General features: G+C 35.1%; 1 protein-coding gene across 1 annotated transcript in view; it reads right to left on the bottom strand.

Annotated features, from left to right (window-relative positions):
• Positions 1-17,662, bottom strand: part of LOC129954131 (solute carrier family 52, riboflavin transporter, member 3-B) — a 56,598-nt gene extending 38,936 nt beyond the window's left edge. The window contains exon 1 of the mRNA XM_056067830.1: positions 17,231-17,662. The gene's annotated coding sequence lies outside the window, so the exon portion shown is untranslated. The remainder of the gene's footprint in view (positions 1-17,230) is intronic.
• Positions 17,663-20,402: the final 2,740 nt, after the last annotated feature.

The following is a 20,402-nucleotide window of genomic DNA, read 5'->3' as shown; positions in this document are numbered from 1 at the left end:
TTCCAATTCCAAGTACGTGAAATTTGAGACAGTCACATTCGTGAGCCGTGTTTTCGTTGCTAAAATTCAACGTCCTTCAAATTGTTTATACAACTGACTCTGAGCAGATCAACATTTAAAAAAAAATTGTATCGATTTAAATTTAACATAAATAAAGCTTGAGAATTGATCAAAGAAAATAATCTTGAACACTTAAACAATCTTAAGACCAACCCAAATGATAGGTTTCCATGACCACATTAAATTTCACTTAAATGTTTATGTTTCAAAACTTAAACAAATAAACTAAACTTACCTCAAAAAAAGCAATTTATATTTTCTATAACCACTAAAAATGTATTAAAACTTATAAAGATGCTATTTTTTCCAGATTTACTTCAGGACTAGTTTTAGAGAAATGTGTCTTGTTACAGTTGAATATCTCTATTGAGTGATCAAAACTTTTCAAAACATGTTCTGGGGTAAAATCTGATCATAAGTGCAGCAGGTAAAGGTATTAAAGAGTGCTATTTGATGTCTTGCTGGTCACATCATTTAATTATACTTAACTAAACAGAACCTTACAAGTGCTATTCTTTCATAGGATGTTCCAAAAAGTTCAAAACAACATTATTTTTAAAGCTTAACTAGTATTAAAACTTTACTTTATCATTTCAAAAAAATCTCTAAAGCGACTCGATTAACGAACCCACTGATTGCCCAAGTTATGATATCCCTGCAATCCGAAAAGCTCGAAAAAGTTGATACACAATGATATCAGATTAATAATTGATTTTAATGGTTTTATTGATTTGTCCAAGATCACCATCGCATTTTTCTTTTACATCCCAAAAATTTTGGAAACATTCCGCACGAAAAAATGATTTAACCTTTTTTTGACGTGAAAATCTTGACAAAACAAGAAAAAGTCGTTAGAATTCAAATCAAGACCAAGAATCATGAAATGGACATCAATTCAATTTGTCGAGTCCAATTCAATGAAGCCGGTTCTTTTATTGATATTTTGCATTTGACCGACAAATTCTGGCAAACAAATGCTTGCATACAATTCTGAATTGACAGTTCTGCGTTCCTGAAGAAGCATGATGACCACATGTTCAGTTATGGCAAAGGAACATATGACCATTTATTAGAAAGTACTACGAGCAAGAAAAATTACTGTTCAATTTCTTCCATCTTTATAAACCCTTACAATAGATTACAGTTTAGTTTCAGGATCATTGGGTTGGGCCTGTTAGGAAGTGCCTCATACCTTAGGTTTAATAAAAAATCGTTCTTCTAAAATTCTGGAAAAGTACGTCATTTAGAAACACCCTGCTGAAATCGTTAACCTGAAGTGGTACACACTTATCAATTGATTTTAGATTGCAATAATTTCAATGATACACACTTAAGAAACCGAACGTGACCATTTTATAGTTAGTTAAGTGCTTGACCGATAAGTCAACAACACTTTTGAAGTTGTTCTTATAAATCTTTGTCTATGCTCTTAACTATGCGGACAAGATAAACCAATGGTCAAACTTCGGTACAGATAAAGATAAAATATGTTGACGAATTAAATAAGTCAAATAATTGTTATCGATATTTGATCAAAAGTGACTAATTTCGAAACGAGAGATGTCGATCTATATCAAATATGATTGTTTGTCAATTCGTTTAAAGTTCAATTAAGGTTTGTATTATAAGTACTTCAACTTTCACAACAATCGTTGAAACAGATTTTTCTATGCAAATTTATTGAGAGCCGATTATTGACACAAAAATTAAAATATTTTATATAAAAATAAGTTCTTATTTCTTCTGCATGATTTATTAAAATAAAATTCAATATTCAAGTTTTTTTTTTCATTATCAACTCTCGATGGCTCATATCTGGAGTTGAATTTTTGACCTAGATCCCTTCTTCTAAAACAATTTCTAAGACACTTTTTCAGAATATATACATATTTAAGGTGCCGCAAACCAAAAACTATACAAGCGAAACATTGGAAGCAAAAAAATAAATAAGGTGGTCAACCATTCCTGTTTTGTCAGGGATGAAGGGGACCAGTTAATATGCCGAATCCGAACTGCTAATTTGAGAAAATTTTTATGACAACAATTACTCTTGGAGAATTTGTCAATTTCTCGCAATAGGCAGTACCCGTGAATAAAACTTTTAGGTGTCACAGGCAGTGATCGAACCCAAGACCTCTCGCATGACACACTTTTTTTCAAATTCATTTTTATTACTTCAATCTTAAACCTAGACAAAAATTCATAAAACTAGCCTAAATAACCATAAAGTTAAACTAATGCCTTTCGGCTCTAAGATCTATTTTACTTCAATTTATATTTTATTAATTTTTGTATTTATTAGAAAATTTGAAAAAAAAACTAATATAGATATTCCTTTCTATTTTAACTTAAAATCTATTTAAAATAAGGTCCTTAATATAAAACTTAAAGCTAACTTAAACTACCTACTCTACCTATAAACTACTTAAAACTAGAACTAGATGCCGCTCAACCGTGCACTCTCCAAATACTTGTTGTTCGGATAGAACGGCCCGAAAATTAAATTGTTGGTCGAAGACATAGCTCATGCAATGTGACCTCGAACGAGTTTTATCACGAAGTTGTCAATTCTATTGATTCGAGGCCCGTTATATAGGACCTCGTTGGAATAGTAATGCACATAAGAAGATTTGGCTGTTCGATATGAGCCGGTACAGCGTCGTAAACACTGCCGCTCGAATTACCTTCACTCTGGAGTCAAGCCGACTACTAAAAAACAGCCGTTTCGTCAGAGCAAAGGCTCCTCTTGCCCTGGTCAGATCAGCATTTATATGTCTGTCGAAATATAAATACTGATCTAACTAGATACAGTCCAACACACTAACCATCATGCCACGGGTACTACTCAAACATTGGAAGCAGCTTTATTTAAAGTTCGGGATATCCAAATCTCTTTAAAGAATTCCAAATCTCAAGATCGACTCTTCGAAATAAAATTAAAAACCGCCACAGAAAGTCCTGGTGGAACTGCACTTTCAGAGGATGAAGAAGCCTGCATCGTAAACTTTTATAAACAACGAATAACTGGGGATCTTCACACTCGACACTTGATCTTTGCTTATTCACCAAGGCGTTTGCCGACAAAAACAAAAATAAATGTGTTGCAAAGTTTACCGATAATTTCCCAGGTTAGGATTGAACAAATTCGTTTCTACAAAATACAAAGACAAAAGGGCAGCTTTTTTAACAATTTGGGTATTAGTTTGGAAGGTATACCACCTAAGAACATCAGTTACAACAACGAAACCAATTTTACTGATGATTCAGGGGCCAGCAAAGCCATTTTTTTTAATGGAAGGTGGTCCACCTGGGTTTATTTCACTATTTTATTTTATGAAATTAATTAACTAGGTTACTCGTATTTCAACATGTCATCGTTTCATCAGACTCATCAACTAATAAAATGTTCCCTAAACTCACTCCAGTTCTAATTTTTGGATGGCTGGGATGGATGGAACAAGAAATCATGAGTGATGGGAAGATGACGGCCAGCGAAGATTTTTTTATCAAGGCTGATGATGACTATTTTTTTTAGCCAGGTTTTCAATTTTCGTCGGCTGCTTCTCAAATCTAGAAAACGATTGGCTAACAGTCTCGTTTCTACTTACAAAGAAATTGTAATTTTTAAGATAAAACTTTAAAACTTCAAGTTAATCGGTTGAAATCTGCTTTATATTATTCCAGGCAACTTAAAAATTTAGCATTGAGATAAACACATGAGTCATCCAACCCCTCAATCATTTAAAGAAACTAAAGGATAGGTCCTTATCAGTGTGGTTTTAGACCAGGAAAGTCCACAGTTGATCAAATATTCACATTACGGCAGATCCTGGAAAAAACTCAAGAGCACAAAATCGACACCCACCATCTTTTCATCGATTTCAAGGCCGCATATGACAGCATCTACAGGGACGAGCTGTATAGAGCCATGTCTAGTTTTGGCATCCCTGCCAAACTCGTCTGTTTGTGCAGGATGACCATGGAGAATTCACGCTGCTCCATAAAGGTTGGAAACAACTTAACAGAACCTTTCGATGTCAAAAAAGGTTTTTAGACAAGGTGATGCGCTGTCATGCGATTTATTTAACATCGTACTTGAATGTGAATAGTGCAGAGCTCACACGTCAACACTAGAGGCACTATCTTTCAAAAGTCTGTCCAATGACTGGCATATGCTGATGACATTGACATAATCGGAAGAACTCAGCGTGATGTCAATGGGGCTTTTGTGAGTATTGAGGCGGAGGCGGCAAAAATGGGTTTAACGGTTAATGAGGGCAAAACAAAGTACATGCTGTCGTCTAGAAAGGACATACAACACCGACGTTTTGGTCAAAACGTCACAATCGACAGACGTAACTTTGAGGTAGTCAAGAACTTCGTCTACCTAGACTCCGCTGTAAACGCAGAAAACAACACCAGCGCTGAGATCAAACGCAGAATAACTCTTGCTAACCGCTGTTTCTTTGGACTAGGAAAGCAATTGAGTGGTAAAGTCCTCTCTCGAGGGACCAAAGTGTTGCTACATAAGACCCTTATCATCCCGTCTTGCTATACGGTGCAGAAGCATGGACCATGACAAAAGCGGATGAAAGCACCTTGGGTCGCTTCGAGAGAAAAGTTTTTCGTGTGATCTACGGTCCCGTATGCATCGAAGGGGAGTGGAGGAGAAGATGGAACGACGAACTGTACGGGCTGTACAGCGACGTAAACTTAGCAAGAAGAGTAAAAGTCCAACGACTAAGATGGCTGGGTCACGTAGAGCGCATGGAAACCAATGCTCCGGCCCGGAAAGTCTTCGAATCCGCACCCACAGGACAGCGCAGTAGAGGAAGACCGCGGATCAGGTGGCGCGCACAAGTGGAAGGTGACCGCGGATCAGGTGGCGCGCACAAGTGGAAGGTGACATCACCCAACTTGGAGCGCGAAACTGGAGACATCTAGCTAGGGACCGAGCTAGATGGAGAAGTTTGATGGGTGAGGCCCTAGTTCACACAGGACTGTAGCGCCACCTTAAGTAAGTAAGTAAGTAAGTAAAAGATAATAGATGTTTTGACCTTATGAATTGGAAAAATACCTCTCAACCAATCATTGCCCTTGATATAATCAATACCCAAAAAACTGTTATACTCGTAAATATAACAATATTTAAGTACATTGTTTAAAATCGATAAAAACTCTTTATTTTTAATAATTTTTTGTCGCATTGAAACCCATTTTCCCACACCCCCTTCAAAAAGAGATTGAGGGAGATAAAACCTGCACCAAATGCCTTCAAAGAAATCAACCGCTTCATCGGTAGGAGAAAACTACTGCCGAAAGTCAGGATGAGCAACAACATTTAGCTAATATCAATGAATCACAAAGTGGAAGCTTTTGCCAAACACTTTGAACAGAGTTTCACTCCAAAACCATTAACGGTTCAAGCCTTCCTGAACGAAGTAGAAACCTCCATCCAGTTGACTTAACAGCCAAACATTGTAGTTCAAATTTACGACAACTGCAAAGCCGATGAACCAGCTAATACCCATAAATTCTGCTATCCTGAGGAGGTAGCTGAGATCATTAACAACTTTAAGCCGCAGAAGTCAACTATTATCATAAATAACTGCATCAACAGTACCAATATGATCTCCATCTACAGGCCAGTCTCACTCCTCAACAACATCAGCAAAATTCTGGAAGAAGTCATTTTAAGGAGACTGAAGAAATTCTGCAACGAGCATAGCATCATCCCCGACATGCAGTTTGGATTCCGACAAGCTCACTCAGCGATCCATCCACTTCTAAAGTTTCAGTCCGACGTCACCGCTGCTCTCAATAGCCACCGAGCCACATTTGGATGCTTTCTGGATGTCGACAGCTTATGGATTGAGGCCCTCATCCATAAGATCCGAATTTTTAATATCCCACAGCCAATAATAAAAATATTGTTTTCTTTTCTTTCTTTCAGAAACTTCTTCGTAGAAATAGATAGTTGCAAGTCAACGATTAGAGACGTAAAGGCTGGAGTCGCCCAAGGATCGAAACTTCGACCGTTCAAAGATTATGCCAAGAAGACCAAATACCTGGGAATACACTTCAATGAGCTGCTGCGTTTCAACCCACACTCTAAGGCTGTGAAAACGAAAGCCAACATCGCACTCCATCGAGTTCATCCTCTCTTGAAGAAGAAAACTGGATTAAGTAAACCAACGAAACTGTTGTTGGTTCACCATATCAAAAACTGCAATGGAAACTTAAAGTCTTCGTGAGGAAGATACTATAAGGACATGCACTGATCTACAATTCGACCGTCAACGACAGAAGCTCTATAGCAATCGTATACTCTACGAAGAAGCTAAAATCAAGCCACTGAAATCAAGTTTCTTGCACAGGCAGCTAGAAAGATAATCACCAAAGTCACCAGCCACCCTAACCAATTAATGAGAAGGATGACCAATCAGAAACGACACCCGTTCCAGAGATACCTTTGTGTTATGGATATCTTGGACAAACTCCCCACTGACGACGACGACGACTTCTCCTTCGATGCTGGCCTAGAGTCAGCATACTACCGCGGCTGAACGCCGCCACACCCAACCAACCTCCATCAGGACAACAGGGAATGAACAAGCCGAGATGAATCTCACTAACGACACTCTTTTTTTTAGCCATCGACTTCATGTTAAACACATGTTAATTTTTGTAGTTTACCAATGTATAAAGTTAGGCTCTCTTTGTGCCAACAAATGTTTCAATTTAAGTTATTGTTAAATATTATTTATGTTAGAATTAAGCCAAATGTATGTATATACATTTTTTATGGTTCAATAAATTAAAATGTAAAAAAAAAACATTTTCTTGAACATTTTAGATATGAAAAAAAGTCTTGGAGTTTCATTAGACCAGAATCAATTATGTTTAAATACAAATAAATAATTTTGAAAATGTATGAAATTTTTGAAGTACATGTAATGTGTAAAATAACTTAGTTATCACTTAACGCACGTATAAAATAATACCAAAACTCTTATTATAAAACATATGTACATAAATATTTTTTAAATTCAAACAATTAAAAATATCTTAATGCTAGAGTCTTTGATACGCTTAGAAACACATTAAACTGAAATGCTCAATGATCGATTTAAATACATCACATAATGTAGATATGGTTTTTGATTGCTCTTTTGCCAAATTTAATATTGGTTTACTTTTATTTGTTCATTTCGTGCTTTCCCCTTTATTTATTTCGTTTTGTTTATTTTTTCTTTATTTTTGGTTGAGTAAGTTTAAACAATGAAATTCTAAACCGAACATAATGGTTTTCGTTTGTTTTGCAAAAACCAAACCTGTTTTATTGCTTTTAACCTCCAAATATAGGTATCTGCTGAATGTGATGACTGTACCTACAGATACAACTCATTATAAAACTTTTTTTGATGCCAAATTATCTTCCAGGTCATTCATTCATATTCGTTGCCACATCAAATTTTCGACATGCAATAAATGTAGACGGACGTACAACATACATTTGTTTATATGAAATTATAATTCATATGAATTAAAAATGTTCAGAAGAATAATCAATATAAAAATGCATCTTTACTTACAAAATAAATAAGAAATATCTAACCTAAACATCAGTCTAATCTTTCAAATTTCCCATTTTTTATTTTATCTCATAACAAACTACAGATAATTCTGCTACGTTCATAAATATTTACAAATAAGAGATAAATTGCTGACAAAAACTATCTTTTTATTTATTTGGATTCTGAAATCTAGCACAACTAATAAGATAAAAAAGTAGACATAAGTTTTGTAGAGAAAAGAATCAGGTAGTACCTACCTACCTAGAGGAGATAAACGAACTAATTGTCACGTAATTTGTAATTTTCTTTTTTTCGAATCTTTTACAAAACGTGCAAACTATAAATACAAAATGAGAGCGTTTGTACAGAAAATTGTTGAACAAATTGATTTAAAAAAAAACTTACTTACTTGGTACAAGAGCCAAAGTACTTTAGATACATAAATAATTTGAATTTTTGGTCTGTGGCGAACAATGTTTGTTTTTTAAGGTTTAGATTCACCAGAATTAGCAGTTTAATGAACTAAAATTTTATGATTTCAATTAAGAAAAATAAAACTCTGGATATTTTGCTTAGCGTTGCATGAAACCGAACTCATAGTTCAACAGGTTTTATTGTCAATTGTATCCCTGAAATTTGTTTAAAGTTAAATTCTGCCAAGGACATAACATGGTTATGTTTCTGTAATGCCCAATTCACAGTGGAAGTTTAAACTTAAGATCAGGTGAACCTGAAATTTAAAAATCCCATTAATAAACAATCAATCTCTAATTGACTTATCAGCTATGGCAAAAGTTATAGAATCACTTACAGAAAATTAAATGCCTTTGCAAAAAAGGTCTAGATAGAAATCTTCGTCAGACGAACCGGTGTTGCTGGTGTTGTTTTCTGCGTTTACAGCGGAGTCTAGGTAGACGAAGTCCTTGACTACTTTAAAGCTACGTCTGTCGATGGTGACCTTTTTACCAAGACGTCGGTGTTGTATGCCATTTCCTAACGACAGCATGTACTTTGTTTTGCCCTCATTAACCGTTAAACCCATTTTTGCCGCCTCTGTCTCAATACTCACAAAAGCCATATTGACATCACAATGAGTTCTCCCAATTATGTCAATGTCATCAGCATATGCTAGTAATTGGACAGACTTTTGAAAGATGAGCTCTGCACTATTTTTCAAGCACGATGTTAAAAAAATCACATGACAGCGCATCACCTTGTCTAAAAGCTTTGACATCGAAAGGTTCTGTTAAGTTGTTGGAACAGCGTGAACTCTCCATGGTCATCCTGCACAAACGGACGATGGGCTTTAGAAGTGGTCTTCCATATCCACAGGATTGACTGCTGTTCCACTGTGATGTTTCCACTTTCGTCTTTGCAGCCTTCGGTTCTAGGTTAATATACCTGTGAATTTCACATGTTCATAAAACTTTCGAACTTCATTCATGCTTTTAAACCTCTCAACATTTTCGACCGCATGCTTCTCATGCCCTCTCTTTTTCCTTCTGAGAAGTCGGCGTTCCTCTCACCTCTTATGCTCATAGAGCTCATGAGCAGCTCTCGTCCTTTTATGCAGCCGCTTTGCGTGCCTGTTGTTTGGCTGCATTTGCGTGCCGAAATTCCTCATCAAACCAGGGGTTCCCGTTGGTGGCTGTTTGAAACCCAGCACATCAGAGGCGGCTTCTCTGATTGCATCTTGGCAATGTTGCCACTGGTTTTCGATACATTGTGTTGGCGGCAGAGAACTTCGAGAGAGGTTACTTGTAACTCGGTCGGAAAAGGATTTGGCGATCTCTGTAGATTGTAGCTGTTCGACGTTGTACCTTCTCCCAGCACCTCCCTGTTTTGCCTTGGGTCTGGAAATCCGAAGTGCTACCTTGGCTACAGCGATCGCAATATGGTCAATCTGGTTGACGGTAGATTGATCTGGAGAAATCCAAGTACCTTTGCGGATGTTGAGGTGTGGAAAACGCGACTGCCTACCATGACGTTTCGCCCCGCAGCAAAATCTATGAGCCTGAATCCGTTGTCGGAAGTATTGTCGTGCAGGCTGTTCTTCCTGATTATTCCGCCAAAGATGTCTTCCCTTCCTATCTTGGCATTAAAATTACACAGGACAATTTTGATATTGTAGCTAGGACACTGCTCATATGTTTTGTCTAAGAGCTCGAAGAACATATCTTTGGTGTTGTAATCTTTCTCTTCTGTGGGCGTGCCCGCATATCAGGCTAATGTTGTGAAATTTAACCTTGATGCGGATGGTTATGAGGCGCTCGTTGATGTACCTATAGCTGAAGACTTGTTGCCTAAGTCTGGCTCCAATGATAAAGTCACATCCAAATAAGCGCTGTTGGTTTTATCGGTAGCAGTCACCATAGTAAATTTCGCAGTTTTTCATCCTCTTTTTGCCCGGCCCATCCCATCGCATTTCGTCTAGAGCCTCCGCTAATTGTTCAACTGCACGTGGTTTGTTAAGGGACCTAACATTCCACGTACAGATCCGAAGTTCGTTGTCCTTATTTCGTTTGCTTGGGTTGTCAACAGTGAATCCGTCCGTATATAAGGCTTGTTGGTGCTTCGCAACTAAATGTATTGTTTACGTGGCCAGAAAGTCACCCCGACGCGACGGCACAACACCCAACCTGGAAGGCCAGATCCTAAGTATAACTCCAAGGATTGGGAGCCGGATAAAACCGCTCCTTATAGGCTTGGGATCCGAATAAATCGAAGAAGCCCTATAAGGTGATCACTCAGTAGTTCAACATTACTGTAACTGTAGAAGCCAAAGGTACTAGGCATCCGATGTTCACCACAAGGAGGTGATAGTAGGATTTGATAGACAGAGATGGGTTTTGAGAAAAACCTGTGGACGCTTGTGTCCTCTTGAATGCACATGTCTACCATTTGAACATCTACTACTATTGTTGTTATTTCCAAAAAATTGTTCAAGTTTCACTGCTACAAGTTGTTTGGAATTTTTCAGAATAATTTAGGAACCACAATTTTTAGAAATTCTTGATTTGTGAAACAACCAATACCAAGAATTAAATTAAAATTGTGTAACACAAATTTGTGATGGGGTCAAGTTTGGGGGATTGAGCGGGCCACTCCATAACGGATAACTTCTTTTGCGCAAACCATGGTTTTGTCTTTTTTGAGGTTTGCTTTGGGTCATAGTCTTGTTGGCATACCCAAACCAACGGAATTTCCTCATCAGCATAGGGTAACATAAAATTCTCGAGAATTTTCACATTCTCGGTTGCATCCCTTATACCCCCCATGGGATAAATAGGCCCGACCCTGTAATATGAAGAGCAAGCCCATATCATAACTTTTCCTCCACCATGCTTCACTGTTTTTATAGTGTACCGTGGATAGTATGCTGCATTTTAGGGTCTTCTCACATATTCTCGACGACCCTTGCACCAAAAAAGGACGACTTTGCTTTCATCGCTTCACAGAACACTCCTCCATTTCTCTTTTGCCCAATCTCTATGCGCTTTAACAAACTCCATTCTCTTTGCCACATGCCTTTTCGCAAGAATGGTACCCTGCGTGCACTTCTAGCTGGTAACTTCGCTAATAAAAGACGTCTTCGTATGGTGACAGCGTTAACAGACAGTTGAAATCCATTTCTTATTTTCCTAGAGCCTATGGAGGGGTTCCGTATTGCTAACTGATCAATTTTTCTGTCAGTTCTTTTAGTAGTCATCCTTTTTTGGCTTCGCGTTTTCCGTTTATTTTGCCATTTTAAGGCGTTACTGACATTGTTGGTGAGCAGCCTATGATGTCTTGAATATTTTGGTAGGTTTTTCCTTCCAAACGCAGTTTTCGAATTTCTTCGGGTCAGTGTCTTGACCGTACGATTGTTTATTTTTGTTCTAATATTTATTAATTTTGTATATGCTAGTATGTTACAAATACTTAAAACTTTATATAGTAAAATATTTATATACCGAAAAATAAAAAAAATTAATATTTAACACTTTTTAATTATAAAATCGAAACCATTGCTATTTTTATAAACACTCTATATTCGAAGAGTTTAAAATAATGGGTGTTCAACGGGAAAAGTAAAGTATAAATTCAAGCTAAAAGTCTCTAATAAAGAAACGAAAGACCGTTAGATGCAAGTAACATGTTCATTTTGTTTGTAATAATTTTCGTTCTTTAAATAATTGACAATCTAATAAAATGTGACCAGCACTGCTATTTTTATGAACACAACTATATGAGTTAACAAAATTTAATTCATAAACTAATGGGTAAATTCTGATTAGAAAAATTATTAGGTAGAAATTTTATACGCTAGCACGATCATTTTATGATTTTCAAAGGCTTGAAAACTACTTTCGTTATTATTTCAATAATTATGTAGTCAAAACAAGCTTATTATTTTCAATCTATCAACTGAATTATATTTTTTAAATTAATAGGTCACTAACTTCCTCTTAACTTAATTAATAAAACAATTCGACTGTTAACAGTAAAATATTTCTTCTTCAAAAGTCCCATAGCGAGGCAATAACTATAGCTACAATTTATCTTCTCTGAAGACTTGTAGCAACTATGTAATTCGCAGTTGCTCTATGATTATAAGGAATCTCGATTTATTTGAGAAAATATGCGTCAAGACAAGGTGTAATGGTCATTTTCTGTTGAGCCCAACCATTACATCGGGGCGAAACGCATATATGAACACTTTTATGCTGGTTTATATTTATTTTCGTGATTTTAAATCATATTTTTTTTTTTTTTAATTTAACAAGTTGTAAATTAGTTCAAAATATAAGACACTAACTAACTTATTAATTTAATTTTAATTCAGAAGTCATCGAAAGACTTATGACTTAATGATTTTTTAATTAAAAAAACCCGCAACCCTACTACTAGCGAAAATTGATTTTAAGCTTAATATTTTGACAGCTAAGAAAGAAGCTTGTCAGATTATAATAGTTAATTGTCCGAATTGTGGTTTTATTAGTCTTTGAATATTATAATGCTGCATTTATTCAGAGTTGATTTTAGCAACATTCGTGGGCTTACAAAGATTAGGGTAAAATTAATCAAACCTTAAGAGAACTCATGGTTTTATTCGAGCTGTAAAGAGGTAATTAGGATCAGAGATGTAAGTTTCCGGATTTATGAAGCCAAACCCACTGAGGAAAACCGGAATAAGTTCAAAAAAGCTAGAAAGACTTGCATCGGCCACATTCGACTACAATGTCCCAAAGGTAGTAAAAATTTCTGGTCCTTTGTAAAAAACGTACGAAACACCACTTCATCCTCGGTTCCAACGCTTGTCCACAATGACGCTCCCTTTGTGAGCTCGATCGATAAAGCCAATTTGCTTGCAGTACAGTTTGCTGTTAATTCCACGGTACCGGATAGTGTCATGAGTCCTCCTGTTCTTGAGAGCGTAAACGATTTTATGGGACGAATCTTCTTTTGCACTCGTGCAGTTGCAAGAGCACTGAGAGACCTTGACATACACAAATCCGCTGGCCCGGATAGTATTCCCCCTATTGTTCTGAAGAGGTGTTCTTCAACGCTGGCAAAATCACTGCGTAAGCTTTTCCATCTTTCCTACTCTACAGGTCTCTTTCCAAACAGATGGAAAACAGCATTTGTACAGCCTGTCCCTAAAAAAGGGGAATCATCCTCCCCCTCTAATTATCGTCCAATAGCACTCACGTCCCTTCTTTCCAAGATCATGGAAACGCTGACTAATTATCAGCTTAAGAAATATCTTGAAGAACGGAAGCTTCTTAATGACCGGCAGTATGTCTTTCGTAGCAATAGGTCTATTGGTGATCTCATGGTTCATCTTAGCGAACAATGGAACAAATCTTTACAATGTTTTGCAGAAAATAAGATTATTGCACTTGATATTTCAAAAGCATTTGATAGAGTTTGGCACCAAGCTCTCTTATCGAAAATGCGTGCTTTTGATATAAAAGAATCTGTTTTTCGTTGGGTTAGAAATTACCTTTCGGACCGTTCAATTCAAGTAGTGTTGGACGGGTTCAAATCTGATATTCACAAAATAAACGATGGTGTGCCCCAGGGCTCCGTCGCTCCGACGCTCTTCCTTATTTTTATAAATGATCTTTTGTCTGAAAGTTCCCACTAAATTGCTTCGCTGATAACAGTACCCTCAACTTTTCATATTCGTTTTTAGATTCTCATCCTTGTCCTTCGGATGCGGAACTTCAACGGCAGCGTATGATAAGCTCATTAAATTCTGATCTCGACAACACTGTACAATGGGGAATCAAAAACCGTGTAGAATTTAATGCTTCGAAAACTCAATGCTGTCTCCTGTCGTTAAAGCGTAACCCACCCCCGATGCCGCTATCCATGAGAGGCACTTGCATCCACGAAACTAATCAACTTTCAGTATGAATATTACAGATCACCTCTTATGAAATGATCACATATTTGATATTGCAAAATATGCTGCTAGGTGCTTTGGATTTCTCCGACGGTGCAAGAAATTTTTCACCTCCTCTGATCTGGCTGTAATTTATAAAGCCTTCATTCGTCCAAAGCTTAAATATAATTCGCATATCTGGGCAGGTGCCTCTAAAACAAGTTTAAATCTCTTGGAAAGAATTCAAAAAAGGGCTTTAAAAATGATAGGTGACAGAACTATATGTTGTACCTTTACTTTTAATTATTGAAATAAATAGACCGACACTTCTAATTACTTTTTAATATTTTATTCATAGTAATCTTAACTTAATCTTGTTCTTAATTCTATCGTGGTTAACAATCGAATGACATCTTCTGATTTTAATGTTATAACAGTTTTCTATAATTTGGTATGTTGTAGGTATGTTAAAGTATATAAAACAACATATGTATATAAAGTACATGAATACCTTAAGGGTATTGTATTGGAATATACAACACTATAATCGAAACATTTACATCGCTAGAACACCGCCCCAATGTTTCATGTCTTTCGTTGTTCTACCGATATTTTTATGAACAGTTTTCTATCGAATTAGCCACTTGCATTCCCTCCCTAAAACAATTCAGCCGTAATACTCGTATTTCCAGGTATGCACATCATTTTAACCTTGAGCTCAATTTCGGACGTACTGCCAAGTATAGAGATTCTTATTTTAACCGCACATCGAGAATGTGGAATGCTTTACCCAGCTCTGTACCGATAAAGAAATCAAGAAATACAAACTTTAGCCATCCTTGGTACACGAAAGAATTGCGTTTACTGCGTAATAAAAGAAATAAGGCATGGAAAACGTATTTCAAAACTCTGTCTCCAGTCAACTTCTCTTTTTATGTTAAACTCTTTAACCAATTTAAATCTCTTTCTAATTTTTTATATGCTTGTTATGTTACTGATATGGGCACCTCTTTGAAAGAGAATCCTAAAAAATTTTGGAATTTTGTAAACTCAAAGAAAAAATCAAATGGCTTTCCAGTTAACTTCACTTACAAGAACCTTTCGTTAGATAAAACTTTTGATATGTGTAACGCTTTCGCAACGAATTTCTGTCATTTGTTAATAGCCCTCAAGAAGTTGATGAAGTATATTTTCATAATCTTCACACCTTTTCGCAAACTAGCTGTAGTCACATACCTGTGCTACAGAGTACGGTCCTTGATCTTTTATCTGCGTTGAATGATGACTGCTCAGCCGGTCCTGATGGTATTCTCCCGATAGTACTAAAAAAGTGTAGTAATGCTTTAGTTGAACCCCTTACGTTTTTATTCAAACTTTCTCTAAAAACAGGAAAATTTCCCAGTATATGAAGAAATCATTTCTAACACCAATTTTCAAGAAAGGTAACAACTACAGGCCCATTGCAAAGCTTTCTTGCATTCCTAAAGTATTTGAACAAGTTGTTTGTGAAAGCGTAGCACATTTTAGTGAAAATATCATTTGCGAACAGCAACATGGTTTTGTGAAAAAAAGATCAACCGTTACTAATCTCCTCACATTCTCAAACATATGTTCAAACGCTTTAGAACAAGGTTATGAAGTTGACTGTGTATACACTGACTTTTCTAAAGCTTTTGACCAACTTAGCCACGGAATTATTTTATTTAAACTTAAGGCTCTTGGTTTTCCACCATTTTTCTTAGCTTGGATTAAGTCATACCTTGAAAACAGATCCTACGAGGTAAAATTTAGAAATTGTCATTCTGAACCTTTTGTTGCTCAATCTGGTGTTCCCCAGGGAAGCCATCTTGGCCCTTTTCTCTTCATCCTGTCTATTAACGATGTATCGTCATGTCTACGCTCAAGTGAACTTCTCATTTTTGCTGACGATATGAAGATTTTCAAAATAATAAAGTCCAACCATGATCGTATTCTTTTACAAGCCGACATTGATAGTTTCACATTTTGGTGTGGGAAAAATAGCCTTTTACTCAACCCTTTAAAAAACTAATCAGTAAAGTATTTGACTACTGTATATCACAGCAAAAACTCTATCGTGTCTCCACGTTTAAAGATTTATGTGTTCATTTTTGTTCCAACTTAGAATTTACACTTCATATTATTTTTAGTGTCAATAAGGCAAGTTCTATGCTTGGTTTTATAAAACGCTGGGCAAATGAGTTCAATGATCCCTATGTTACCCTTTCGTCTTTCGGTGTTTAAACTTTAAACATGTTAAGGGTATTAATAACCCCTTGAGTGCCCGTTTATTATAAAAAAAAGATGTTAATTTCAAGTATTTCGTAGCATACAAAACATTTTTGCCAACTATTATATTTTTTTTCAATCTAATAGTGTTTTTACATGTAATGAAGTCTTACTAAATTAATTAAACGGCTATAATGTCTGGCTCAATTTTGATTTCATACTTTCAAAGTCGCATCTATCTTAGCATTTGATTTGTATTGTACCAGACCAGAAATATGAAAGATAGGCAGGTCTTTAAACTTGTTCGAACTTTGTCCTCTTTTTAAAATCCTAGAAATTTTTGGATTTTTAAAAGCTTTTGTACTAGTTTATCATCCTTGGATCATAAAAAAAACTTTGGTATAATTAAATCAAACCAAGTTCAGGTCTTTAATTGCTAATATAAATCCCTGATACCTATGTATGAACCAAGCTTACTACCAAGCACTCTTTAATCAAGAACTTGATTTATTATACATTTTAAAAAGTCGACAGTACAACAAAACTGTTGCTTTATTTTTTTCTTTAAAAATTGATATCAATACCTAACCTTGAGCTTCGAATCTGTTCAAATATTATAATAAACAAAATCTTTTTGCTTGGTAACGTTTCCTACAACCAGGATGTGCAAAAAATCAATTTATTATTCCAAATAAGTTTCATGTAACAAAACCTACGATAACATCCATTAAATATCTTCTTTTTGTTATCTAATACTATAATAAAAACCTACATATGTAGCTTTCCATAAGCTTATTGTTTTGTAGGCAATTACAATTAAAAAAAACCGCAAAATTGCTTCTAGATTGAAATGCACTTATCAATAAATTTATTTAATATTTTTTTATAAACATAAACATTTTTGCATGTTAGTTAGTTTGGTAGTCTGACCACATTGGTTGTTATTTATAAATAAATAATCATGAATTTCACTCACCTTTCTCTTGATAACCAACCACCAACGAACGGGAACGGCAAACGTATTCTATTCTAATGATTGATTACATTAATGAATGAACACTTTTTACGCATAAATGAAATCGAACTGAGAAATTTCAATTGAATTACAATAATTTACGTAATGAAGTGCAATTAGTTGGAAGAAAAAAAAAAACTATTCAAACGAACTTCAAGAAAAACATAACAATGATTTCACAAATTATCCAAAACAAAGTTTATTACAAAATCTACAATATATACAAATTTTAATTTCATATCAATATGGTAATAAATTAAAGAAGATTTGATTTATCAATGAGATTCGAGATTTCACGAGATTTTACGGGAACACGGTCAATACACAACAGATGACAGCACGACTACGACACCACCAAACCAAAGACCAACCAACGAAACGAAGCGAACAATACTTTTTTAGAAACTGTTATTTTTTTAACATTTCTATTTTGACAGCTAGAGAAGAGCCAATTGCCAAACTGCGGGAAGAGAAGAAAAAAAGCAAATAAATATCGGCTTCGGCTCTTTTTTGTTGTTGGTTTCTTTTCTCACAATATTCGGTTTTCGTGAATTGCAGTTTGTTGTGTGAGACGGAAAGAGATAAGAAGAGAAAATTGAATGAGGACAACCAAGAGTTTGACAGTGACATCATAAGCATGTGCTCCCCAATCAGCTGAGTGATGTTTTCTTTTTTCTTTGGGGTAGTGAAACAAAATGAGATTAATGGAACGTTGTACACTAATAACCAACAAATATTTGTAAATAAATGTTTGTATTTTATTTTTAAATTAATGGCGCAAAATTTCAAAGAACCTACTGTTAAGGTTTTAACATTTTACCATTAAGCAATTTAATTTAGTTTAGTTTATTTTTAATTCGTTAATTACTAACGTTAACAATTCTTAATATATACTTAAAATCTTATTAGCAATTTGCTTAATATTTAGCAATCTGCTGAGTTAGTCTAAAATTTCGAACTTTTGCAAACTAGTGCATTGTTAATTGCCTTTTATTAAAAAACGAGTAACCAAACAGGTCTTTAAAGTGACAGTTCGTGAAAATAAACAAATCAATTATGCTAAAACGGAACTATTAAAAGTGATGGCAAAACACTCCTTACGCAAGCTACAAGTCCATTTTGTATTGTAAAGAAATATTACTTGTTTCTTTTCCAATTTGACAAGGGACCCTTTTACACAAAACGTTAAATGAAATTGTGAAGAAAATAAAAAAGAGCCTGGGATGCGACCCACACTGATAACTTCTCATCCCGTCTATCAATTTATCTTGCTTAAAAGTTTGTCTATACGTACTAGTATCAATGTTTACCAAATTTGCGTACTATTTTTTGTAGATTTTATTTTTTATGAAAAAACGGACTGATGGATTTTTATATAAAAATTCCTGAATATCGAAAACAATATTTTCTGTAAAATAACATAAGTTTGAAGCCAATATTTTTAATTTTTGAAAAGCTATTGGAGTCGAAAATAAATTTTTACCAACTTTTGTTAAATTTTGTTTAGGTTTTTAATTTTTTGTACAAAAACTGTCAATTCGATCTTTTTCAAAATTTTATCAGATGTCAAAAACATTATTCTTCATTGCACAGAATTGTTTTTGAGATGAAATCATATTTTAGTCGTAAATTTTGGAGGTGACAAATTTTTTTTCAGATTTTTTGATTTATAAAAAAAAACGTTAAATAGATTTTTTTCAAAAAATATATTTCTTTGAAAACACGTTACAATAGTTACAATAGTGCAGTGTCTAAGCTTATCTATGCAGATATACTTTACTAGGAGGACGTATGTTTTAAAGATGATTTTACCAAATTCCATAGGCTTTACTTTTAAAGCATAAAAGTGTTCTCAAACGAAGCAAAACTAAATGGAGAATTTATCAAAAAGTTAAGATGTGATGGTGGTAGAGAGTTTGAAAATAAAGAAGTTATAAATTTGGAATATTTATTGAACCTCTTTATAAGCCACAACACAAAACAGAAAAACCGGAAAAACTGAATTTGACACTTGAAGAAGTAATTAGAAAGAAAGAATGAAGTTGACTACAAATGAAGTACCTTATGTTGTCTGAACCTGCCCATATTCAATTTGTTTAAGGCAAGTAATATGCACCTTTCCGATGGGTTTTAATGGCCTTAATTTGAAACCGACTCCGAAATTACTCTATTATATTATTGTTAAAGCAAAAGATTCATCACTTAACTAAATTGTTATACTTTGTATAATGTTTATTAGTACCCGTGGCATGATGGTTAGTGCGTTGGACTGGTCTTCAACAAAAAGCGGTGAATTCGCCAAATCTCTTCAGCATTTACAACAGCGATCTGATAGGTTGTCTTACAAAGGCAATTCCGTACGCCGATGATTTAATTGCGTACAGGACCCATGTTCTGTAACTCTGACGATAACTTTTCGCATTGTTAAAATATTAAACGATTCCTTCCCCACTTATCGCCACTGGAAAAAATTGTGTGTCTATAACTGAACGCGATAACTTTAGTTTTGGGATTTTTTTTACTGGAATTTCCATTGGAAGGCGATAATTCAATCTGTCATTTTTGATTTTCAAAACAAAGATCTAAAATTGAAATCTTTTATTTTTTTTCTTTTCTTTTAATTTCTTCGTTTTGGCGTTTTAAATCTTCATTTTGTTGAATTAGTTTTTCATTTTGTTTGAAAATTTTATCATTGTATTCTTCGAGCTTTTCGAATCTGAGCTCAAATGCTTCTTGCATCATTTTAGCCTCCTCTAATGCGCTTTTGTAGCCCGAATTTTCTGGCTTTCTTACCTTTTTTGGTTGGCTTTCAGGACACTCATCGGATTCAAATTCAAAGATAGGCTAAAATTATCAACAAAAATAAAAAACGAACAATTTCATTTCATTTCAATATTTTTTCTTTATAAATAAGGGGGATATGTTTTATTTACGGTGTTTGAAGATACCCCAGATTCGGGAGTCAACCCGTCTCCATCCACAGCATGTGTTGAGATTATTGCGAGTATTTTTTCCTCAAATTCGTTTGAATCTCGGGGCCCGTCCACGATGCTGCCACCTCCCGTTCTGTTAAAAAATGCTTTCCGGGAAATGCATTGTTTCCGCACCCCGGACTTCAAGTCAGCCCAACACT

Source organism: Eupeodes corollae, chromosome 1 (genome assembly GCF_945859685.1).
Source record: "Eupeodes corollae chromosome 1, idEupCoro1.1, whole genome shotgun sequence".
In the NCBI taxonomy this organism is placed as follows: Eukaryota; Metazoa; Arthropoda; class Insecta; order Diptera; family Syrphidae; genus Eupeodes; species Eupeodes corollae.
Note: the sequence above shows the minus strand (reverse complement) of the source record. Positions and strands in the feature narration are given on the sequence as shown.